The sequence below is a fragment of the Phyllobates terribilis genome, unplaced genomic scaffold, assembly GCF_046119375.1.
Source record: "Phyllobates terribilis strain yellow unplaced genomic scaffold, ASM4611937v1 Scaffold_160__1_contigs__length_4322635, whole genome shotgun sequence".
In the NCBI taxonomy this organism is placed as follows: domain Eukaryota; kingdom Metazoa; phylum Chordata; class Amphibia; order Anura; family Dendrobatidae; genus Phyllobates; species Phyllobates terribilis.
This window is the reverse complement of record NW_027362920.1, coordinates 4,080,473-4,103,582: the sequence shown is the minus strand read 5'-3', so window position 1 is coordinate 4,103,582 and position 23,110 is coordinate 4,080,473. Positions and strand designations below refer to the sequence as shown.

The following is a 23,110-nucleotide window of genomic DNA, read 5'->3' as shown; positions in this document are numbered from 1 at the left end:
GCGTGGATTGCAGCAGCAGCAAGCCGAAAAGTGCAGGCATGTAAGGGATCTAGAGGTTGACAACATGTCTTCTTAACGGGAGTCCAGGAGCTCATCTCCACAAATGGACTTTTCAGGATCCTTGGGTGGCTCCGTAGTTTGAAACCAATTCTGGTTATCGCTTCTCGGCCTTTTGGCTAAGATCAAGTGTAGTATCTGTTCTTATCAGTTTAATATCTGATACGTCCCCTATCTGGGGACCATATATTAAATGGATTTTTAGAACAGGGAGATGGAAAAAGAGCTTGCTCTGTCCACTCCACGCATTGACCTGGTATTGCAGTATCTCCAGGACCGGTGCACCCCTTCTTTAATGCAGTTTCTAAAATCAGAAAGAATTGAATTCAATGTTTTTTGTTCATTTTGCTTGTTTGTCGGATTTGGGGATGGACTCTTTGGCTTTGCTTTTCTTCTCCTCATTGGATTTTTCATGTTCAAAGCTGCAGAAGCCAGATTACAAGCTCATTTTGGTTCAACTTCAGCAACTGTGCATTGCATTGCCATGTAATGTGATGCAATGCTATCTTTCTAGCTCTCCCTTTTTACTTCCTTTTGGATAAACAGACATATTAGGCAAGCATTTTGGAGCTTTCACCTAAATAACTACAGGTGGTGAGATAAGCTGCACAATATAATTGACCTTTCAGTATATTGTTGCACACACACCATCTATTTAGCAAATGCCCTTGTTATCAACAGCAGCCTTTTAAACTCACCTGAGCTAACAGGTATGTGCGCTGGTTACTCTGCTGCGCTTAAAATTTCTTTTTTGGTTTGCTACAATGCCTTTTCTGAAACGTTGTCTCCTTCTGCTGGAACACTGACTTCTTTCATTTAATGCCTGCAGACTATAAAAGAGAACCCAACCCAAAAAGTTTGGTTGATTAGTCTGTGGCATTCTGTTAAACTGTTGCTTATGGCGGTCTCTGTGAGCTTCTCAGCGACATTCAGCCAGCCAGGTATCCTGCCTGCAGTAGATGGAATGTGGCAATGGAACGCTGGCTGCGCGTGTCATAATAGGCTCTGAGCCTTTATATACCTGTGCACAGCAGCAGCCACCTTCAGTCTGCTGCTGGACAGCCAGCAGCAGCAGCAGCAGGAGAGGTATGTAATCAGGAGCCCTCCTGCTAAGGGTAGACAGCTGCTCGTTCCACCCCACCCCCCGCCTTAATTGGTTCTCCTCCCTTCCAACGGTGTTGAGGCGGGTGGGAACAGCAGGGGGTGAAGGTGCTGTGTTTAAAGAGGTGGAGTTATGCAGATCTAAAACGCGTGGATTGCAGCAGCAGCAAGCCGAAAAGTGCAGGCATGTAAGGGATCTAGAGGTTGACAACATGTCTTCTTAACGGGAGTCCAGGAGCTCATCTCCACAAATGGACTTTTCAGGATCCTTGGGTGGCTCCGTAGTTTGAAACCAATTCTGGTTATCGCTTCTCGGCCTTTTGGCTAAGATCAAGTGTAGTATCTGTTCTTATCAGTTTAATATCTGATACGTCCCCTATCTGGGGACCATATATTAAATGGATTTTTAGAACAGGGAGATGGAAAAAGAGCTTGCTCTGTCCACTCCACGCATTGACCTGGTATTGCAGTATCTCCAGGACCGGTGCACCCCTTCTTTAATGCAGTTTCTAAAATCAGAAAGAATTGAATTCAATGTTTTTTGTTCATTTTGCTTGTTTGTCGGATTTGGGGATGGACTCTTTGGCTTTGCTTTTCTTCTCCTCATTGGATTTTTCATGTTCAAAGTTGCAGAAGCCAGATTACAAGCTCATTTTGGTTCAACTTCAGCAACTGTGCATTGCATTGCCATGTAATGTGATGCAATGCTATCTTTCTAGCTCTCCCTTTTTACTTCCTTTTGGATAAACAGACATATTAGGCAAGCATTTTGGAGCTTTCACCTAAATAACTACAGGTGGTGAGATAAGCTGCACAATATAATTGACCTTTCAGTATATTGTTGCACACACACCATCTATTTAGCAAATGCCCTTGTTATCAACAGCAGCCTTTTAAACTCACCTGAGCTAACAGGTATGTGCGCTGGTTACTCTGCTGTGCTTAAAATGTCTTTTTTGGTTTGCTACAATGCCTTTTCTGAAACGTTGTCTCCTTCTGCTGGAACACTGACTTCTTTCATTTAATGCCTGCAGACTATAAAAGAGAACCCAACCCAAAAAGTTTGGTTGATTAGTCTGTGGCATTCTGTTAAACTGTTGCTTATGGCGGTCTCTGTGAGCTTCTCAGCGACATTCAGCCAGCCAGGTATCCTGCCTGCGGTAGATGGAATGTGGCAATGGAACGCTGGCTGCGCGTGTCATAATAGGCTCTGAGCCTTTATATACCTGTGCACAGCAGCAGCCACCTTCAGTCTGCTGCTGGACAGCCAGCAGCAGCAGCAGCAGGAGAGGTATGTAATCAGGAGCCCTCCTGCTAAGGGTAGACAGCTGCTCGTTCCACCCCACCCCCCGCCTTAATTGGTTCTCCTCCCTTCCAACGGTGTTGAGGCGGGTGGGAACAGCAGGGGGTGAAGGTGCTGTGTTTAAAGAGGTGGAGTTATGCAGATCTAAAACGCGTGGATTGCAGCAGCAGCAAGCCGAAAAGTGCAGGCATGTAAGGGATCTAGAGGTTGACAACATGTCTTCTTAACGGGAGTCCAGGAGCTCATCTCCACAAATGGACTTTTCAGGATCCTTGGGTGGCTCCGTAGTTTGAAACCAATTCTGGTTATCGCTTCTCGGCCTTTTGGCTAAGATCAAGTGTAGTATCTGTTCTTATCAGTTTAATATCTGATACGTCCCCTATCTGGGGACCATATATTAAATGGATTTTTAGAACAGGGAGATGGAAAAAGAGCTTGCTCTGTCCACTCCACGCATTGACCTGGTATTGCAGTATCTCCAGGACCGGTGCACCCCTTCTTTAATGCAGTTTCTAAAATCAGAAAGAATTGAATTCAATGTTTTTTGTTCATTTTGCTTGTTTGTCGGATTTGGGGATGGACTCTTTGGCTTTGCTTTTCTTCTCCTCATTGGATTTTTCATGTTCAAAGTTGCAGAAGCCAGATTACAAGCTCATTTTGGTTCAACTTCAGCAACTGTGCATTGCATTGCCATGTAATGTGATGCAATGCTATCTTTCTAGCTCTCCCTTTTTACTTCCTTTTGGATAAACAGACATATTAGGCAAGCATTTTGGAGCTTTCACCTAAATAACTACAGGTGGTGAGATAAGCTGCACAATATAATTGACCTTTCAGTATATTGTTGCACACACACCATCTATTTAGCAAATGCCCTTGTTATCAACAGCAGCCTTTTAAACTCACCTGAGCTAACAGGTATGTGCGCTGGTTACTCTGCTGCGCTTAAAATTTCTTTTTTGGTTTGCTACAATGCCTTTTCTGAAACGTTGTCTCCTTCTGCTGGAACACTGACTTCTTTCATTTAATGCCTGCAGACTATAAAAGAGAACCCAACCCAAAAAGTTTGGTTGATTAGTCTGTGGCATTCTGTTAAACTGTTGCTTATGGCGGTCTCTGTGAGCTTCTCAGCGACATTCAGCCAGCCAGGTATCCTGCCTGCAGTAGATGGAATGTGGCAATGGAACGCTGGCTGCGCGTGTCATAATAGGCTCTGAGCCTTTATATACCTGTGCACAGCAGCAGCCACCTTCAGTCTGCTGCTGGACAGCCAGCAGCAGCAGCAGCAGGAGAGGTATGTAATCAGGAGCCCTCCTGCTAAGGGTAGACAGCTGCTCGTTCCACCCCACCCCCCGCCTTAATTGGTTCTCCTCCCTTCCAACGGTGTTGAGGCGGGTGGGAACAGCAGGGGGTGAAGGTGCTGTGTTTAAAGAGGTGGAGTTATGCAGATCTAAAACGCGTGGATTGCAGCAGCAGCAAGCCGAAAAGTGCAGGCATGTAAGGGATCTAGAGGTTGACAACATGTCTTCTTAACGGGAGTCCAGGAGCTCATCTCCACAAATGGACTTTTCAGGATCCTTGGGTGGCTCCGTAGTTTGAAACCAATTCTGGTTATCGCTTCTCGGCCTTTTGGCTAAGATCAAGTGTAGTATCTGTTCTTATCAGTTTAATATCTGATACGTCCCCTATCTGGGGACCATATATTAAATGGATTTTTAGAACAGGGAGATGGAAAAAGAGCTTGCTCTGTCCACTCCACGCATTGACCTGGTATTGCAGTATCTCCAGGACCGGTGCACCCCTTCTTTAATGCAGTTTCTAAAATCAGAAAGAATTGAATTCAATGTTTTTTGTTCATTTTGCTTGTTTGTCGGATTTGGGGATGGACTCTTTGGCTTTGCTTTTCTTCTCCTCATTGGATTTTTCATGTTCAAAGTTGCAGAAGCCAGATTACAAGCTCATTTTGGTTCAACTTCAGCAACTGTGCATTGCATTGCCATGTAATGTGATGCAATGCTATCTTTCTAGCTCTCCCTTTTTACTTCCTTTTGGATAAACAGACATATTAGGCAAGCATTTTGGAGCTTTCACCTAAATAACTACAGGTGGTGAGATAAGCTGCACAATATAATTGACCTTTCAGTATATTGTTGCACACACACCATCTATTTAGCAAATGCCCTTGTTATCAACAGCAGCCTTTTAAACTCACCTGAGCTAACAGGTATGTGCGCTGGTTACTCTGCTGCGCTTAAAATTTCTTTTTTGGTTTGCTACAATGCCTTTTCTGAAACGTTGTCTCCTTCTGCTGGAACACTGACTTCTTTCATTTAATGCCTGCAGACTATAAAAGAGAACCCAACCCAAAAAGTTTGGTTGATTAGTCTGTGGCATTCTGTTAAACTGTTGCTTATGGCGGTCTCTGTGAGCTTCCCAGCGACATTCAGCCAGCCAGGTATCCTGCCTGCAGTAGATGGAATGTGGCAATGGAACGCTGGCTGCGCGTGTCATAATAGGCTCTGAGCCTTTATATACCTGTGCACAGCAGCAGCCACCTTCAGTCTGCTGCTGGACAGCCAGCAGCAGCAGCAGCAGGAGAGGTATGTAATCAGGAGCCCTCCTGCTAAGGGTAGACAGCTGCTCGTTCCACCCCACCCCCCGCCTTAATTGGTTCTCCTCCCTTCCAACGGTGTTGAGGCGGGTGGGAACAGCAGGGGGTGAAGGTGCTGTGTTTAAAGAGGTGGAGTTATGCAGATCTAAAACGCGTGGATTGCAGCAGCAGCAAGCCGAAAAGTGCAGGCATGTAAGGGATCTAGAGGTTGACAACATGTCTTCTTAACGGGAGTCCAGGAGCTCATCTCCACAAATGGACTTTTCAGGATCCTTGGGTGGCTCCGTAGTTTGAAACCAATTCTGGTTATCGCTTCTCGGCCTTTTGGCTAAGATCAAGTGTAGTATCTGTTCTTATCAGTTTAATATCTGATACGTCCCCTATCTGGGGACCATATATTAAATGGATTTTTAGAACAGGGAGATGGAAAAAGAGCTTGCTCTGTCCACTCCACGCATTGACCTGGTATTGCAGTATCTCCAGGACCGGTGCACCCCTTCTTTAATGCAGTTTCTAAAATCAGAAAGAATTGAATTCAATGTTTTTTGTTCATTTTGCTTGTTTGTCGGATTTTGGGATGGACTCTTTGGCTTTGCTTTTCTTCTCCTCATTGGATTTTTCATGTTCAAAGTTGCAGAAGCCAGATTACAAGCTCATTTTGGTTCAACTTCAGCAACTGTGCATTGCATTGCCATGTAATGTGATGCAATGCTATCTTTCTAGCTCTCCCTTTTTACTTCCTTTTGGATAAACAGACATATTAGGCAAGCATTTTGGAGCTTTCACCTAAATAACTACAGGTGGTGAGATAAGCTGCACAATATAATTGACCTTTCAGTATATTGTTGCACACACACCATCTATTTAGCAAATGCCCTTGTTATCAACAGCAGCCTTTTAAACTCACCTGAGCTAACAGGTATGTGCGCTGGTTACTCTGCTGCGCTTAAAATTTCTTTTTTGGTTTGCTACAATGCCTTTTCTGAAACGTTGTCTCCTTCTGCTGGAACACTGACTTCTTTCATTTAATGCCTGCAGACTATAAAAGAGAACCCAACCCAAAAAGTTTGGTTGATTAGTCTGTGGCATTCTGTTAAACTGTTGCTTATGGCGGTCTCTGTGAGCTTCTCAGCGACATTCAGCCAGCCAGGTATCCTGCCTGCAGTAGATGGAATGTGGCAATGGAACGCTGGCTGCGCGTGTCATAATAGGCTCTGAGCCTTTATATACCTGTGCACAGCAGCAGCCACCTTCAGTCTGCTGCTGGACAGCCAGCAGCAGCAGCAGGAGAGGTATGTAATCAGGAGCCCTCCTGCTAAGGGTAGACAGCTGCTCGTTCCACCCCACCCCCCGCCTTAATTGGTTCTCCTCCTTTCCAACGGTGTTGAGGCGGGTGGGAACAGCAGGGGGTGAAGGTGCTGTGTTTAAAGAGGTGGAGTTATGCAGATCTAAAACGCGTGGATTGCAGCAGCAGCAAGCCGAAAAGTGCAGGCATGTAAGGGATCTAGAGGTTGACAACATGTCTTCTTAACGGGAGTCCAGGAGCTCATCTCCACAAATGGACTTTTCAGGATCCTTGGGTGGCTCCGTAGTTTGAAACCAATTCTGGTTATCGCTTCTCGGCCTTTTGGCTAAGATCAAGTGTAGTATCTGTTCTTATCAGTTTAATATCTGATACGTCCCCTATCTGGGGACCATATATTAAATGGATTTTTAGAACAGGGAGATGGAAAAAGAGCTTGCTCTGTCCACTCCACGCATTGACCTGGTATTGCAGTATCTCCAGGACCGGTGCACCCCTTCTTTAATGCAGTTTCTAAAATCAGAAAGAATTGAATTCAATGTTTTTTGTTCATTTTGCTTGTTTGTCGGATTTGGGGATGGACTCTTTGGCTTTGCTTTTCTTCTCCTCATTGGATTTTTCATGTTCAAAGTTGCAGAAGCCAGATTACAAGCTCATTTTGGTTCAACTTCAGCAACTGTGCATTGCATTGCCATGTAATGTGATGCAATGCTATCTTTCTAGCTCTCCCTTTTTACTTCCTTTTGGATAAACAGACATATTAGGCAAGCATTTTGGAGCTTTCACCTAAATAACTACAGGTGGTGAGATAAGCTGCACAATATAATTGACCTTTCAGTATATTGTTGCACACACACCATCTATTTAGCAAATGCCCTTGTTATCAACAGCAGCCTTTTAAACTCACCTGAGCTAACAGGTATGTGCGCTGGTTACTCTGCTGCGCTTAAAATTTCTTTTTTGGTTTGCTACAATGCCTTTTCTGAAACGTTGTCTCCTTCTGCTGGAACACTGACTTCTTTCATTTAATGCCTGCAGACTATAAAAGAGAACCCAACCCAAAAAGTTTGGTTGATTAGTCTGTGGCATTCTGTTAAACTGTTGCTTATGGCGGTCTCTGTGAGCTTCTCAGCGACATTCAGCCAGCCAGGTATCCTGCCTGCAGTAGATGGAATGTGGCAATGGAACGCTGGCTGCGCGTGTCATAATAGGCTCTGAGCCTTTATATACCTGTGCACAGCAGCAGCCACCTTCAGTCTGCTGCTGGACAGCCAGCAGCAGCAGCAGCAGGAGAGGTATGTAATCAGGAGCCCTCCTGCTAAGGGTAGACAGCTGCTCGTTCCACCCCACCCCCCGCCTTAATTGGTTCTCCTCCCTTCCAACGGTGTTGAGGCGGGTGGGAACAGCAGGGGGTGAAGGTGCTGTGTTTAAAGAGGTGGAGTTATGCAGATCTAAAACGCGTGGATTGCAGCAGCAGCAAGCCGAAAAGTGCAGGCATGTAAGGGATCTAGAGGTTGACAACATGTCTTCTTAACGGGAGTCCAGGAGCTCATCTCCACAAATGGACTTTTCAGGATCCTTGGGTGGCTCCGTAGTTTGAAACCAATTCTGGTTATCGCTTCTCGGCCTTTTGGCTAAGATCAAGTGTAGTATCTTTCGAAAAGGTGGTTTTGGATGTTGGCCGCCCTAGTAGATTGATACATTATGCACACTGGGGTTTAGGCGCTTGTTAGTACGCCAGGTGGCTAATATAGTCATCTGGTGGAAAGCATGGCCCCCCAGGATCGACGCCATTGGGCCGGGGAAGATCGAAAGCCCGAAGTGTGAAGTGCCCCAGGAGTGGTGACCCTGGGGTGCCTTAACTCACTGGGATTGGGAACCCCACTTGAGTTTATGGCACATTTGCACAAGCACTTCAAATTTTCTTTCTTCGCACACACCCTTATTCCGGGCCTTCTGGCCTTAGGATGGGGAATTTTTCAATTCCCGGTCGAAGGTCCGGGCAGTATTATACTGTGAAACCTTCACTATTTATTTAATTTCTTTGTCACTGTGTGTCCACTTATTCACGTGTGTCACGTCCTACTAGGATTTTGTCGGGATGCGGTTCCCTTACGGGTTCCTCTCTTGGCAGGTCTAGGGGGGGAGTGTGTGGCCATCAGGTTCCGCTCCCCCCTGAACCCCCCTGGCTCTCCTCTTTCGGGAGGAGAGCGTTGTTGGCTCCCCTCTTCCGGGAGGGGAGCACAGTCTTTGGCTCCCAGTGCCTTGCTCGGGTGAGAACTCGGGCAGGTGCTGGGGGTAAGATTGGGTCGCCTCTGGCTTCGGCTGGAGGTGGCTTTTTGTCCCTGTTCCTCGCTGTGGCCTTTTGGCTCGGAGGGACGGGGAATGGTTTGGGGGACCCTTCTCCTTTTGGAGAGGGTTTCAAGAAGACCAGCATCCTAGTGCACTTTTTTTGTGGCACTTGTCACTTTTTTAAGCGCACTCGGGTTTTGTACACGAATTCGGGCTTTCAAAAAAAAAAAAAAAATCTGTTCTTATCAGTATAATATCTGATACGTCCCCTATCTGGGGACCATATATTAAATGGATTTTTAGAACAGGGAGATGGAAAAAGAGCTTGCTCTGTCCACTCCACGCATTGACCTGGTATTGCAGTATCTCCAGGACCGGTGCACCCCTTCTTTAATGCAGTTTCTAAAATCAGAAAGAATTGAATTCAATGTTTTTTGTTCATTTTGCTTGTTTGTCGGATTTGGGGATGGACTCTTTGGCTTTGCTTTTCTTCTCCTCATTGGATTTTTCATGTTCAAAGTTGCAGAAGCCAGATTACAAGCTCATTTTGGTTCAACTTCAGCAACTGTGCATTGCATTGCCATGTAATGTGATGCAATGCTATCTTTCTAGCTCTCCCTTTTTACTTCCTTTTGGATAAACAGACATATTAGGCAAGCATTTTGGAGCTTTCACCTAAATAACTACAGGTGGTGAGATAAGCTGCACAATATAATTGACCTTTCAGTATATTGTTGCACACACACCATCTATTTAGCAAATGCCCTTGTTATCAACAGCAGCCTTTTAAACTCACCTGAGCTAACAGGTATGTGCGCTGGTTACTCTGCTGCGCTTAAAATTTCTTTTTTGGTTTGCTACAATGCCTTTTCTGAAACGTTGTCTCCTTCTGCTGGAACACTGACTTCTTTCATTTAATGCCTGCAGACTATAAAAGAGAACCCAACCCAAAAAGTTTGGTTGATTAGTCTGTGGCATTCTGTTAAACTGTTGCTTATGGCGGTCTCTGTGAGCTTCTCAGCGACATTCAGCCAGCCAGGTATCCTGCCTGCAGTAGATGGAATGTGGCAATGGAACGCTGGCTGCGCGTGTCATAATAGGCTCTGAGCCTTTATATACCTGTGCACAGCAGCAGCCACCTTCAGTCTGCTGCTGGACAGCCAGCAGCAGCAGCAGCAGGAGAGGTATGTAATCAGGAGCCCTCCTGCTAAGGGTAGACAGCTGCTCGTTCCACCCCACCCCCCGCCTTAATTGGTTCTCCTCCCTTCCAACGGTGTTGAGGCGGGTGGGAACAGCAGGGGGTGAAGGTGCTGTGTTTAAAGAGGTGGAGTTATGCAGATCTAAAACGCGTGGATTGCAGCAGCAGCAAGCCGAAAAGTGCAGGCATGTAAGGGATCTAGAGGTTGACAACATGTCTTCTTAACGGGAGTCCAGGAGCTCATCTCCACAAATGGACTTTTCAGGATCCTTGGGTGGCTCCGTAGTTTGAAACCAATTCTGGTTATCGCTTCTCGGCCTTTTGGCTAAGATCAAGTGTAGTATCTGTTCTTATCAGTTTAATATCTGATACGTCCCCTATCTGGGGACCATATATTAAATGGATTTTTAGAACAGGGAGATGGAAAAAGAGCTTGCTCTGTCCACTCCACGCATTGACCTGGTATTGCAGTATCTCCAGGACCGGTGCACCCCTTCTTTAATGCAGTTTCTAAAATCAGAAAGAATTGAATTCAATGTTTTTTGTTCATTTTGCTTGTTTGTCGGATTTGGGGATGGACTCTTTGGCTTTGCTTTTCTTCTCCTCATTGGATTTTTCATGTTCAAAGTTGCAGAAGCCAGATTACAAGCTCATTTTGGTTCAACTTCAGCAACTGTGCATTGCATTGCCATGTAATGTGATGCAATGCTATCTTTCTAGCTCTCCCTTTTTACTTCCTTTTGGATAAACAGACATATTAGGCAAGCATTTTGGAGCTTTCACCTAAATAACTACAGGTGGTGAGATAAGCTGCACAATATAATTGACCTTTCAGTATATTGTTGCACACACACCATCTATTTAGCAAATGCCCTTGTTATCAACAGCAGCCTTTTAAACTCACCTGAGCTAACAGGTATGTGCGCTGGTTACTCTGCTGCGCTTAAAATTTCTTTTTTGGTTTGCTACAATGCCTTTTCTGAAACGTTGTCTCCTTCTGCTGGAACACTGACTTCTTTCATTTAATGCCTGCAGACTATAAAAGAGAACCCAACCCAAAAAGTTTGGTTGATTAGTCTGTGGCATTCTGTTAAACTGTTGCTTATGGCGGTCTCTGTGAGCTTCTCAGCGACATTCAGCCAGCCAGGTATCCTGCCTGCAGTAGATGGAATGTGGCAATGGAACGCTGGCTGCGCGTGTCATAATAGGCTCTGAGCCTTTATATACCTGTGCACAGCAGCAGCCACCTTCAGTCTGCTGCTGGACAGCCAGCAGCAGCAGCAGCAGGAGAGGTATGTAATCAGGAGCCCTCCTGCTAAGGGTAGACAGCTGCTCGTTCCACCCCACCCCCCGCCTTAATTGGTTCTCCTCCCTTCCAACGGTGTTGAGGCGGGTGGGAACAGCAGGGGGTGAAGGTGCTGTGTTTAAAGAGGTGGAGTTATGCAGATCTAAAACGCGTGGATTTCAGCAGCAGCAAGCCGAAAAGTGCAGGCATGTAAGGGATCTAGAGGTTGACAACATGTCTTCTTAACGGGAGTCCAGGAGCTCATCTCCACAAATGGACTTTTCAGGATCCTTGGGTGGCTCCGTAGTTTGAAACCAATTCTGGTTATCGCTTCTCGGCCTTTTGGCTAAGATCAAGTGTAGTATCTGTTCTTATCAGTTTAATATCTGATACGTCCCCTATCTGGGGACCATATATTAAATGGATTTTTAGAACAGGGAGATGGAAAAAGAGCTTGCTCTGTCCACTCCACGCATTGACCTGGTATTGCAGTATCTCCAGGACCGGTGCACCCCTTCTTTAATGCAGTTTCTAAAATCAGAAAGAATTGAATTCAATGTTTTTTGTTCATTTTGCTTGTTTGTCGGATTTGGGGATGGACTCTTTGGCTTTGCTTTTCTTCTCCTCATTGGATTTTTCATGTTCAAAGTTGCAGAAGCCAGATTACAAGCTCATTTTGGTTCAACTTCAGCAACTGTGCATTGCATTGCCATGTAATGTGATGCAATGCTATCTTTCTAGCTCTCCCTTTTTACTTCCTTTTGGATAAACAGACATATTAGGCAAGCATTTTGGAGCTTTCACCTAAATAACTACAGGTGGTGAGATAAGCTGCACAATATAATTGACCTTTCAGTATATTGTTGCACACACACCATCTATTTAGCAAATGCCCTTGTTATCAACAGCAGCCTTTTAAACTCACCTGAGCTAACAGGTATGTGCGCTGGTTACTCTGCTGCGCTTAAAATTTCTTTTTTGGTTTGCTACAATGCCTTTTCTGAAACGTTGTCTCCTTCTGCTGGAACACTGACTTCTTTCATTTAATGCCTGCAGACTATAAAAGAGAACCCAACCCAAAAAGTTTGGTTGATTAGTCTGTGGCATTCTGTTAAACTGTTGCTTATGGCGGTCTCTGTGAGCTTCTCAGCGACATTCAGCCAGCCAGGTATCCTGCCTGCAGTAGATGGAATGTGGCAATGGAACGCTGGCTGCGCGTGTCATAATAGGCTTTGAGCCTTTATATACCTGTGCACAGCAGCAGCCACCTTCAGTCTGCTGCTGGACAGCCAGCAGCAGCAGCAGCAGGAGAGGTATGTAATCAGGAGCCCTCCTGCTAAGGGTAGACAGCTGCTCGTTCCACCCCACCCCCCGCCTTAATTGGTTCTCCTCCCTTCCAACGGTGTTGAGGCGGGTGGGAACAGCAGGGGGTGAAGGTGCTGTGTTTAAAGAGGTGGAGTTATGCAGATCTAAAACGCGTGGATTGCAGCAGCAGCAAGCCGAAAAGTGCAGGCATGTAAGGGATCTAGAGGTTGACAACATGTCTTCTTAACGGGAGTCCAGGAGCTCATCTCCACAAATGGACTTTTCAGGATCCTTGGGTGGCTCCGTAGTTTGAAACCAATTCTGGTTATCGCTTCTCGGCCTTTTGGCTAAGATCAAGTGTAGTATCTGTTCTTATCAGTTTAATATCTGATACGTCCCCTATCTGGGGACCATATATTAAATGGATTTTTAGAACAGGGAGATGGAAAAAGAGCTTGCTCTGTCCACTCCACGCATTGACCTGGTATTGCAGTATCTCCAGGACCGGTGCACCCCTTCTTTAATGCAGTTTCTAAAATCAGAAAGAATTGAATTCAATGTTTTTTGTTCATTTTGCTTGTTTGTCGGATTTGGGGATGGACTCTTTGGCTTTGCTTTTCTTCTCCTCATTGGATTTTTCATGTTCAAAGTTGCAGAAGCCAGATTACAAGCTCATTTGGTTCAACTTCAGCAACTGTGCATTGCATTGCCATGTAATGTGATGCAATGCTATCTTTCTAGCTCTCCCTTTTTACTTCCTTTTGGATAAACAGACATATTAGGCAAGCATTTTGGAGCTTTCACCTAAATAACTACAGGTGGTGAGATAAGCTGCACAATATAATTGACCTTTCAGTATATTGTTGCACACACCATCTATTTAGCAAATGCCCTTGTTATCAACAGCAGCCTTTTAAACTCACCTGAGCTAACAGGTATGTGCGCTGGTTACTCTGCTGCGCTTAAAATTTCTTTTTTGGTTTGCTACAATGCCTTTTCTGAAACGTTGTCTCCTTCTGCTGGAACACTGACTTCTTTCATTTAATGCCTGCAGACTATAAAAGAGAACCCAACCCAAAAAGTTTGGTTGATTAGTCTGTGGCATTCTGTTAAACTGTTGCTTATGGCGGTCTCTGTGAGCTTCTCAGCGACATTCAGCCAGCCAGGTATCCTGCCTGCAGTAGATGGAATGTGGCAATGGAACGCTGGCTGCGCGTGTCATAATAGGCTCTGAGCCTTTATATACCTGTGCACAGCAGCAGCCACCTTCAGTCTGCTGCTGGACAGCCAGCAGCAGCAGCAGCAGGAGAGGTATGTAATCAGGAGCCCTCCTGCTAAGGGTAGACAGCTGCTCGTTCCACCCCACCCCCCGCCTTAATTGGTTCTCCTCCCTTCCAACGGTGTTGAGGCGGGTGGGAACAGCAGGGGGTGAAGGTGCTGTGTTTAAAGAGGTGGAGTTATGCAGATCTAAAACGCGTGGATTGCAGCAGCAGCAAGCCGAAAAGTGCAGGCATGTAAGGGATCTAGAGGTTGACAACATGTCTTCTTAACGGGAGTCCAGGAGCTCATCTCCACAAATGGACTTTTCAGGATCCTTGGGTGGCTCCGTAGTTTGAAACCAATTCTGGTTATCGCTTCTCGGCCTTTTGGCTAAGATCAAGTGTAGTATCTGTTCTTATCAGTTTAATATCTGATACGTCCCCTATCTGGGGACCATATATTAAATGGATTTTTAGAACAGGGAGATGGAAAAAGAGCTTGCTCTGTCCACTCCACGCATTGACCTGGTATTGCAGTATCTCCAGGACCGGTGCACCCCTTCTTTAATGCAGTTTCTAAAATCAGAAAGAATTGAATTCAATGTTTTTTGTTCATTTTGCTTGTTTGTCGGATTTGGGGATGGACTCTTTGGCTTTGCTTTTCTTCTCCTCATTGGATTTTTCATGTTCAAAGTTGCAGAAGCCAGATTACAAGCTCATTTTGGTTCAACTTCAGCAACTGTGCATTGCATTGCCATGTAATGTGATGCAATGCTATCTTTCTAGCTCTCCCTTTTTACTTCCTTTTGGATAAACAGACATATTAGGCAAGCATTTTGGAGCTTTCACCTAAATAACTACAGGTGGTGAGATAAGCTGCACAATATAATTGACCTTTCAGTATATTGTTGCACACACACCATCTATTTAGCAAATGCCCTTGTTATCAACAGCAGCCTTTTAAACTCACCTGAGCTAACAGGTATGTGCGCTGGTTACTCTGCTGCGCTTAAAATTTCTTTTTTGGTTTGCTACAATGCCTTTTCTGAAACGTTGTCTCCTTCTGCTGGAACACTGACTTCTTTCATTTAATGCCTGCAGACTATAAAAGAGAACCCAACCCAAAAAGTTTGGTTGATTAGTCTGTGGCATTCTGTTAAACTGTTGCTTATGGCGGTCTCTGTGAGCTTCTCAGCGACATTCAGCCAGCCAGGTATCCTGCCTGCAGTAGATGGAATGTGGCAATGGAACGCTGGCTGCGCGTGTCATAATAGGCTCTGAGCCTTTATATACCTGTGCACAGCAGCAGCCACCTTCAGTCTGCTGCTGGACAGCCAGCAGCAGCAGCAGCAGGAGAGGTATGTAATCAGGAGCCCTCCTGCTAAGGGTAGACAGCTGCTCGTTCCACCCCACCCCCCGCCTTAATTGGTTCTCCTCCCTTCCAACGGTGTTGAGGCGGGTGGGAACAGCAGGGGGTGAAGGTGCTGTGTTTAAAGAGGTGGAGTTATGCAGATCTAAAACGCGTGGATTGCAGCAGCAGCAAGCCGAAAAGTGCAGGCATGTAAGGGATCTAGAGGTTGACAACATGTCTTCTTAACGGGAGTCCAGGAGCTCATCTCCACAAATGGACTTTTCAGGATCCTTGGGTGGCTCCGTAGTTTGAAACCAATTCTGGTTATCGCTTCTCGGCCTTTTGGCTAAGATCAAGTGTAGTATCTGTTCTTATCAGTTTAATATCTGATACGTCCCCTATCTGGGGACCATATATTAAATGGATTTTTAGAACAGGGAGATGGAAAAAGAGCTTGCTCTGTCCACTCCACGCATTGACCTGGTATTGCAGTATCTCCAGGACCGGTGCACCCCTTCTTTAATGCAGTTTCTAAAATCAGAAAGAATTGAATTCAATGTTTTTTGTTCATTTTGCTTGTTTGTCGGATTTGGGGATGGACTCTTTGGCTTTGCTTTTCTTCTCCTCATTGGATTTTTCATGTTCAAAGTTGCAGAAGCCAGATTACAAGCTCATTTTGGTTCAACTTCAGCAACTGTGCATTGCATTGCCATGTAATGTGATGCAATGCTATCTTTCTAGCTCTCCCTTTTTACTTCCTTTTGGATAAACAGACATATTAGGCAAGCATTTTGGAGCTTTCACCTAAATAACTACAGGTGGTGAGATAAGCTGCACAATATAATTGACCTTTCAGTATATTGTTGCACACACACCATCTATTTAGCAAATGCCCTTGTTATCAACAGCAGCCTTTTAAACTCACCTGAGCTAACAGGTATGTGCGCTGGTTACTCTGCTGCGCTTAAAATTTCTTTTTTGGTTTGCTACAATGCCTTTTCTGAAACGTTGTCTCCTTCTGCTGGAACACTGACTTCTTTCATTTAATGCCTGCAGACTATAAAAGAGAACCCAACCCAAAAAGTTTGGTTGATTAGTCTGTGGCATTCTGTTAAACTGTTGCTTATGGCGGTCTCTGTGAGCTTCTCAGCGACATTCAGCCAGCCAGGTATCCTGCCTGCGAGTAGATGGAATGTGGCAATGGAACGCTGGCTGCGCGTGTCATAATAGGCTCTGAGCCTTTATATACCTGTGCACAGCAGCAGCCACCTTCAGTCTGCTGCTGGACAGCCAGCAGCAGCAGCAGCAGGAGAGGTATGTAATCAGGAGCCCTCCTGCTAAGGGTAGACAGCTGCTCGTTCCACCCCACCCCCCGCCTTAATTGGTTCTCCTCCCTTCCAACGGTGTTGAGGCGGGTGGGAACAGCAGGGGGTGAAGGTGCTGTGTTTAAAGAGGTGGAGTTATGCAGATCTAAAACGCGTGGATTGCAGCAGCAGCAAGCCGAAAAGTGCAGGCATGTAAGGGATCTAGAGGTTGACAACATGTCTTCTTAACGGGAGTCCAGGAGCTCATCTCCACAAATGGACTTTTCAGGATCCTTGGGTGGCTCCGTAGTTTGAAACCAATTCTGGTTATCGCTTCTCGGCCTTTTGGCTAAGATCAAGTGTAGTATCTGTTCTCATCAGTTTAATATCTGATACGTCCCCTATCTGGGGACCATATATTAAATGGATTTTTAGAACAGGGAGATGGAAAAAGAGCTTGCTCTGTCCACTCCACGCATTGACCTGGTATTGCAGTATCTCCAGGACCGGTGCACCCCTTCTTTAATGCAGTTTCTAAAATCAGAAAGAATTGAATTCAATGTTTTTTGTTCATTTTGCTTGTTTGTCGGATTTGGGGATGGACTCTTTGGCTTTGCTTTTCTTCTCCTCGTTGGATTTTTCATGTTCAAAGTTGCACAAGCCAGATTACAAGCTCATTTTGGTTCAACTTCAGCAACTGTGCATTGCATTGCCATGTAATGTGATGCAATGCTATCTTTCTAGCTCTCCCTTTTTACTTCCTTTTGGATAAACAGACATATTAGGCAAGCATTTTGGAGCTTTCACCTAAATAACTACAGGTGGTGAGATAAGCTGCACAATATAATTGACCTTTCAGTATATTGTTGCACACACTCCATCTATTTAGCAAATGCCCTTGTTATCAACAGCAGCCTTTTAAACTCACCTGAGCTAACAGGTATGTGCGCTGGTTACTCTGCTGCGCTTAAAATTTCTTTTTTGGTTTGCTACAATGCCTTTTCTGAAACGTTGTCTCCTTCTGCTGGAACACTGACTTCTTTCATTTAATGCCTGCAGACTATAAAAGAGAACCCAACCCAAAAAGTTTGGTTGATTAGTCTGTGGTATTCTGTTAAACTGTTGCTTATAGCGGTCTCTGTGAGCTTCTCAGCGACATTCAGCCAGCCAGGTATCCTGCCTGCAGTAGATGGAATGTGGCAATGGAACGCTGGCTGCGCGTGTCATAATAGGCTCTGAGCCTTTATATACCTGTGCACAGCAGCAGCCACCTTCAGTCTGCTGCTGGACAGCCAGCAGCAGCAGCAGGAGAGGTATGTAATCAGGAGCCCTCCTGCTAAGGGTAGACAGCTGCTCGTTCCACCCCACCCCCCGCCTTAATTGGTTCTCCTCCCTTCCAACGGTGTTGAGGCGGGTGGGAACAGCAGGGGGTGAAGGTGCTGTGTTTAAAGAGGTGGAGTTATGCAGATCTAAAACGCGAGGATTGCAGCAGCAGCAAGCCGAAAAGTGCAGGCATGTAAGGGATCTGGAGGTTGACAACATGTCTTCTTAACGGGAGTCCAGGAGCTCATCTCCACAAATGGACTTTTCAGGATCCTTGGGTGGCTCCGTAGTTTGAAACCAATTCTGGTTATCGCTTCTCGGCCTTTTGGCTAAGATCAAGTGTAGTATCTGTTCTTATCAGTTTAATATCTGATACGTCCCCTATCTGGGGACCATATATTAAATGGATTTTTAGAACAGGGAGATGGAAAAAGAGCTTGCTCTGTCCACTCCACGCATTGACCTGGTATTGCAGTATCTCCAGGACCGGTGCACCCCTTCTTTAATGCAGTTTCTAAAATCAGAAAGAATTGAATTCAATGTTTTTTGTTCATTTTGCTTGTTTGTCGGATTTGGGGATGGACTCTTTGGCTTTGCTTTTCTTCTCCTCATTGGATTTTTCATGTTCAAAGTTGCAGAAGCCAGATTACAAGCTCATTTTGGTTCAACTTCAGCAACTGTGCATTGCATTGCCATGTAATGTGATGCAATGCTATCTTTCTAGCTCTCCCTTTTTACTTCCTTTTGGATAAACAGACATATTAGGCAAGCATTTTGGAGCTTTCACCTAAATAACTACAGGTGGTGAGATAAGCTGCACAATATAATTGACCTTTCAGTATATTGTTGCACACACACCATCTATTTAGCAAATGCCCTTGTTATCAACAGCAGCCTTTTAAACTCACCTGAGCTAACAGGTATGTGCGCTGGTTACTCTGCTGCGCTTAAAATTTCTTTTTTGGTTTGCTACAATGCCTTTTCTGAAACGTTGTCTCCTTCTGCTGGAACACTGACTTCTTTCATTTAATGCCTGCAGACTATAAAAGAGAACCCAACCCAAAAAGTTTGGTTGATTAGTCTGTGGCATTCTGTTAAACTGTTGCTTATGGCGGTCTCTGTGAGCTTCTCAGCGACATTCAGCCAGCCAGGTATCCTGCCTGCAGTAGATGGAATGTAGCAATGGAACGCTGGCTGCGCGTGTCATAATAGGCTCTGAGCCTTTATATACCTGTGCACAGCAGCAGCCACCTTCAGTCTGCTGCTGGACAGCCAGCAGCAGCAGCAGCAGGAGAGGTATGTAATCAGGAGCCCTCCTGCTAAGGGTAGACAGCTGCTCGTTCCACCCCACCCCCCGCCTTAATTGGTTCTCCTCCCTTCCAACGGTGTTGAGGCGGGTGGGAACAGCAGGGGGTGAAGGTGCTGTGTTTAAAGAGGTGGAGTTATGCAGATCTAAAACGCGTGGATTGCAGCAGCAGCAAGCCGAAAAGTGCAGGCATGTAAGGGATCTAGAGGTTGACAACATGTCTTCTTAACGGGAGTCCAGGAGCTCATCTCCACAAATGGACTTTTCAGGATCCTTGGGTGGCTCCGTAGTTTGAAACCAATTCTGGTTATCGCTTCTCGGCCTTTTGGCAAGATCAGTGGTGGTTTTCTGCTGCTGGTGTTGTTTGGAGGGCAGTTGTGACTGGGGTTCCCCCTTGTGGGGCCCTAGTGTGCGATTGAGCGGCGATTGTGTTTATCTGCTGTAAAAATGGTGGAGAAAACACGTGGATTAGAGGACTCGGTCCGTCTGAAGGTGGCTGCAGGTCATGAAGGAGAAATCGGTTTGGACCAAGTTTGCGTTGATGTCTTGAAGAACATTAATGGCTTGAAGGTAACGGATGTATTGGCACTGCAGGATTTTCAGAAACAAGGAATTTATGATATCACTTTTGTTTCTTTGAGTATTTGCCAGAGAGTCTACATGGAGTTGGTACGAATGAAGGAAGAAAAGGAATTGAAATGCCTAGAGTTTATTGCACTGGAACCTCTGTTCCAGCAGACATATAAGTATGTGGTTGTGCACATGTATAACCCTAAAGTTCCGGATGAGACTGTTTCCAATTTTTTAGCTCGGTATTGTAGTGAGGTTAAATTTTTGGGAAGAATGAAGAACAAATACAATTATCTAAATGGCAAGAGGAGATATGTTGTAAAACTGAGACCGGATGATAGAGCTATTGGGGGTGCCAAGAGCATTCCTGCACAGTTTTCTATCGGAGGAGAAAGGGGATTTTGTTTTTATAATGGACAGATGGAATATTGTAGGAAGTGTCATGAGTTTGGACATGTTCAGAAAGATTGTCCAGTGCAAGGTGATGTTTGTAGAGGTTGTGGGAAATCTGGGCATGTTGCAAGTGGTTGCCCAATGAATAAGGTGTGTGATTTGTGTGGACATGCAGATCACCTTGCAAGGAAATGTAGATTGTGGGCTCAGATTCCTAGGTCACAGGTGGACGCTGAAGAGAGGCAGAAGAAGACTCGGCAGGAAAGTGGGGAGGAGGGCGAAGGCTCAGACTCAGAGGGGGAAAGCCAAAAACAAGATGGTGGTAGGGGAAGAGACCATGCGGTGCCCAAGATGGAGGAAAAGGGGCGGAGCCAGAAGAAAGTTGGTTTGAGGGAGGGGCTGTAAGTAATAAACAAAGTAGCTGATGTGCATGGCCCGGGTGATGGGATGGATTTGTCTAATATGGCGGAGTCAGTGAATCCTGTTTTGGGAAGAGATGGGGGTGAGGAAATGGAGGTTTTGGAGGAGGAGGATTCTGATTCGGATGGAACTATAACCCCTCAGCAGCGTGATAGGGTTAACAGTGATTGGAGTGAAAATGAGGAGGAAGATGATGGCAAGGAGGAGAGTTATGCCTCCGTGATTAAAAGAAGTAAGGTGGAGGGGTGTTGGTCTGGGGGGCAGGAAGATCCAGTCTCCCTAAGACCAGGTTATTCTAACAGGGACTCGAGTTCTGAGTCGCCTGATATACGTAGAAAAGTGGGTGGCAGGAGTGGGTTTTCTCCTGGTTCATGATGGATCGGGTATGGTGGAGATTTTTTCCTGTTGTTATGATGGCGTTGTGTGTTGCTTCTCTGAATGTACGAGGGATTGGTTCTGCTTGTAGGAGAGCAGGGATACTGGAGTACATTGAGAGTGTGAATGCAGATATTGTCTGTCTGCAGGAATGTGTAATTAAATCTGCCCCGCATGAGAGTGAGTGGAATAAGGGGCAATCTTTTTGGTCCCCATGCTCAGAAAACAGGAATGAAGGGGTGGGCATTTTACTGTGTAATTCCAGTCTAAAGGTTTTAGAGTTTAAAGTAATCATACCTGGGAGATGTTTGTTTTTATTAGTGGATTTTTTAGGTCAGCGGGTACGGGTTTTTAATGTTTATGCCCCTGCTGATAAACAAGCAAGAGTTGGGTTTTTGGAGTCTCTAAAGTTGTTTTTACCAGGCAGAGACTTCACTATAGTGGCTGGAGATTTTAATTGTGTCAGATCCGCAAAAGATCGTAAGAGCTCTACGGAAGGTAGGACTGATGTTACGTCTAATATTTTAAATCAGATTGTGCAGGATTTACGCTACACGGATGCTGGTCTGATGGTTGGGCCAAGTGATAAGTTCACATACATATCAGACAGTGGACGTAGTGTTTCCCGAATTGACTATTTTTTTATGTCTGAAGGGATTAAGGTGGCCAAGTGCAACCACGTGATGACGACTTTTTCTGACCACAAGATGATAGTGGTAGATCTGTGTATAGCTGAGTCCCTGGCTTTTGGAAAGGGACTCTGGAAGCTGAACGTAAGCCTTCTGGAAGAGGAGAGTGTTAAGGTTTGTTTTAATAAAGTGTTTTTGTCTTGTGTGTCTGAACAGCACCTTTTTAAAGATTTGCTAGAGTGGTGGGACTGGGCTAAGGAGAAATTTGCATGTTATTTTAAAGGGGTGTGTTTTAGGAGAGCGAAAGCCAAAAGGGATCATGATGCTGCTGTTATTTCAAAATTGGAAGTACTCCATAAGTTTAAGAGAGCGGGGATGGAGGTGGATAAAGAGATTGCAGATTTGAAGGACGAACTGAAGAAGATACTTATTGAAAAAGGGAAGACTATTATGTTTAAGGCAAAAATAAAGCACATGGAGGAAAATGAGCAATGTTCGAGATACTTTTTTAAAAAATGTTTTAAACCTAAAGGGGTTTTTAAGTCTGTTTTTTCTCCTGCAGGGGAGGTATCTGGGGATGAGATGATTGGCAGTATTCTTTCCTTTTATGAAACACTCTTCTCTAACGATAGTAGAGCCAGTGATGCGGAAATTAATGATTATTGCAAAGTATTAACTAATAATATTCCTGAGGAGAAAATTGGGTTTTTAAGTGAGGAGGTTGGGAAAGATGAAATTAGACGGGCAGTGGATGGCTTGGCGAAAGGCAAGACGCCAGGCTGTGATGGTCTTCCTGCTGAATTTTATGTTAGATTTTGGGATATTATAGGTGTGGAGTTTTCCCGGGTGGTGCAATATGGTTTTACTCATGGGATTTTATCGGTTTCTATGCGTAGGGGGATTGTTACGCTGATTCATAAGAAAGGGGACATGAGGGATATTAAAAATTGGAGGCCCATAACATTGTTAAACAGTGATTACAAAATTATTTCTAAAATTGTGGCTGGTAGACTGGCAGATGTGATAGGTGATATGGTGGGGGAGTATCAGGCATGTGCAGTGCCTGGTAGGAAAATTTCAGATAATTTGCTGCTTCTAAGAGACTTAATTTATCAGGCTAATTTGAATAAGAATGCTCTTTTGTTACAGTCGGTGGACCTGGAGAAAGCCTTTGATAAAATATCACATAGATTTTTGTTCTCTGCTTTAAGTCACCTTGGTGTTCCGGATAAATTATTGATGGTCATTAAGAGTTTTTATTGTGGGGTCAGTAGCCAGATTTTAGTTAATGGGCATGTGAGTTCCAGTTTTAATATTTTATCGGGAGTTAGGCAGGGTTGTCCCCTGTCACCAATTCTTTTTATCTGTGTGGTGGAGGCCCTTTTAAAAAGTGTGCAAGTTGACAAGTGTGTGGCTGGTGTTTTTATTCCTGGGGGATCCGGGGGTCCAGTCAAGTCTTTAAGTTATATGGATGATATTGTTTTTACTTGTGGTTCACAGGCGGATCTCAATAGAGTGAATTTGCACGTAAGGATTTTTTGTTGTGTGGCTGGTATGGCAGTGAATTGGGGAAAGTGCCAGCTTTGTAACTTTGGGAGGCAGGTTGAGGTTAACGTGGCAGGAGTGGAGAGTAGGGAGGAAATTGAGGTTCTTGGTGTCATCTTTGAGAAGGAACTGAAAGGGAAAAGCAGCCTGAAGATTCTAGAAGACAAAATGGATCAGAAG

At 45.0% G+C, this 23,110-nt stretch overlaps 13 non-coding genes and 2 pseudogenes across 13 annotated transcripts; all 15 read left to right on the top strand.

The window, feature by feature from the left end:
• Window positions 1–156: 156 nt before the first annotated feature.
• Window positions 157–347, top strand: LOC141207852 (U2 spliceosomal RNA). Its single transcript, XR_012278174.1, has one exon. It is a non-coding gene; the product is annotated as a U2 spliceosomal RNA (small nuclear RNA).
• Window positions 348–1,462: 1,115 nt separating this feature from the next.
• LOC141207850 (U2 spliceosomal RNA) lies at window positions 1,463–1,653 on the top strand. Its single transcript, XR_012278172.1, has one exon. It is a non-coding gene; the product is annotated as a U2 spliceosomal RNA (small nuclear RNA).
• Window positions 1,654–2,768: 1,115 nt separating this feature from the next.
• Window positions 2,769–2,959, top strand: LOC141207849 (U2 spliceosomal RNA). The gene has a single exon (XR_012278171.1). It is a non-coding gene; the product is annotated as a U2 spliceosomal RNA (small nuclear RNA).
• A 1,115-nt stretch (window positions 2,960–4,074) lies between these two features.
• Window positions 4,075–4,265, top strand: LOC141207848 (U2 spliceosomal RNA). Its single transcript, XR_012278170.1, has one exon. It is a non-coding gene; the product is annotated as a U2 spliceosomal RNA (small nuclear RNA).
• Window positions 4,266–5,380: 1,115 nt separating this feature from the next.
• On the top strand, window positions 5,381–5,571 carry LOC141207847 (U2 spliceosomal RNA). Its single transcript, XR_012278169.1, has one exon. It is a non-coding gene; the product is annotated as a U2 spliceosomal RNA (small nuclear RNA).
• A 1,112-nt stretch (window positions 5,572–6,683) lies between these two features.
• Window positions 6,684–6,874, top strand: LOC141207846 (U2 spliceosomal RNA). The gene has a single exon (XR_012278168.1). It is a non-coding gene; the product is annotated as a U2 spliceosomal RNA (small nuclear RNA).
• A 1,115-nt stretch (window positions 6,875–7,989) lies between these two features.
• LOC141207376 (U2 spliceosomal RNA) lies at window positions 7,990–8,081 on the top strand (annotated as a pseudogene).
• A 794-nt stretch (window positions 8,082–8,875) lies between these two features.
• Window positions 8,876–9,055, top strand: LOC141207339 (U2 spliceosomal RNA; annotated as a pseudogene).
• Window positions 9,056–10,170: 1,115 nt separating this feature from the next.
• LOC141207845 (U2 spliceosomal RNA) lies at window positions 10,171–10,361 on the top strand. The gene has a single exon (XR_012278167.1). It is a non-coding gene; the product is annotated as a U2 spliceosomal RNA (small nuclear RNA).
• Window positions 10,362–11,476: 1,115 nt separating this feature from the next.
• LOC141207844 (U2 spliceosomal RNA) lies at window positions 11,477–11,667 on the top strand. The gene has a single exon (XR_012278166.1). It is a non-coding gene; the product is annotated as a U2 spliceosomal RNA (small nuclear RNA).
• A 1,115-nt stretch (window positions 11,668–12,782) lies between these two features.
• Window positions 12,783–12,973, top strand: LOC141207843 (U2 spliceosomal RNA). Its single transcript, XR_012278165.1, has one exon. It is a non-coding gene; the product is annotated as a U2 spliceosomal RNA (small nuclear RNA).
• A 1,112-nt stretch (window positions 12,974–14,085) lies between these two features.
• Window positions 14,086–14,276, top strand: LOC141207842 (U2 spliceosomal RNA). Its single transcript, XR_012278164.1, has one exon. It is a non-coding gene; the product is annotated as a U2 spliceosomal RNA (small nuclear RNA).
• Window positions 14,277–15,391: 1,115 nt separating this feature from the next.
• Window positions 15,392–15,582, top strand: LOC141207841 (U2 spliceosomal RNA). Its single transcript, XR_012278163.1, has one exon. It is a non-coding gene; the product is annotated as a U2 spliceosomal RNA (small nuclear RNA).
• Window positions 15,583–16,698: 1,116 nt separating this feature from the next.
• LOC141207206 (U2 spliceosomal RNA) lies at window positions 16,699–16,889 on the top strand. The gene has a single exon (XR_012277627.1). It is a non-coding gene; the product is annotated as a U2 spliceosomal RNA (small nuclear RNA).
• Window positions 16,890–18,001: 1,112 nt separating this feature from the next.
• Window positions 18,002–18,192, top strand: LOC141207839 (U2 spliceosomal RNA). The gene has a single exon (XR_012278161.1). It is a non-coding gene; the product is annotated as a U2 spliceosomal RNA (small nuclear RNA).
• Window positions 18,193–23,110: the final 4,918 nt, after the last annotated feature.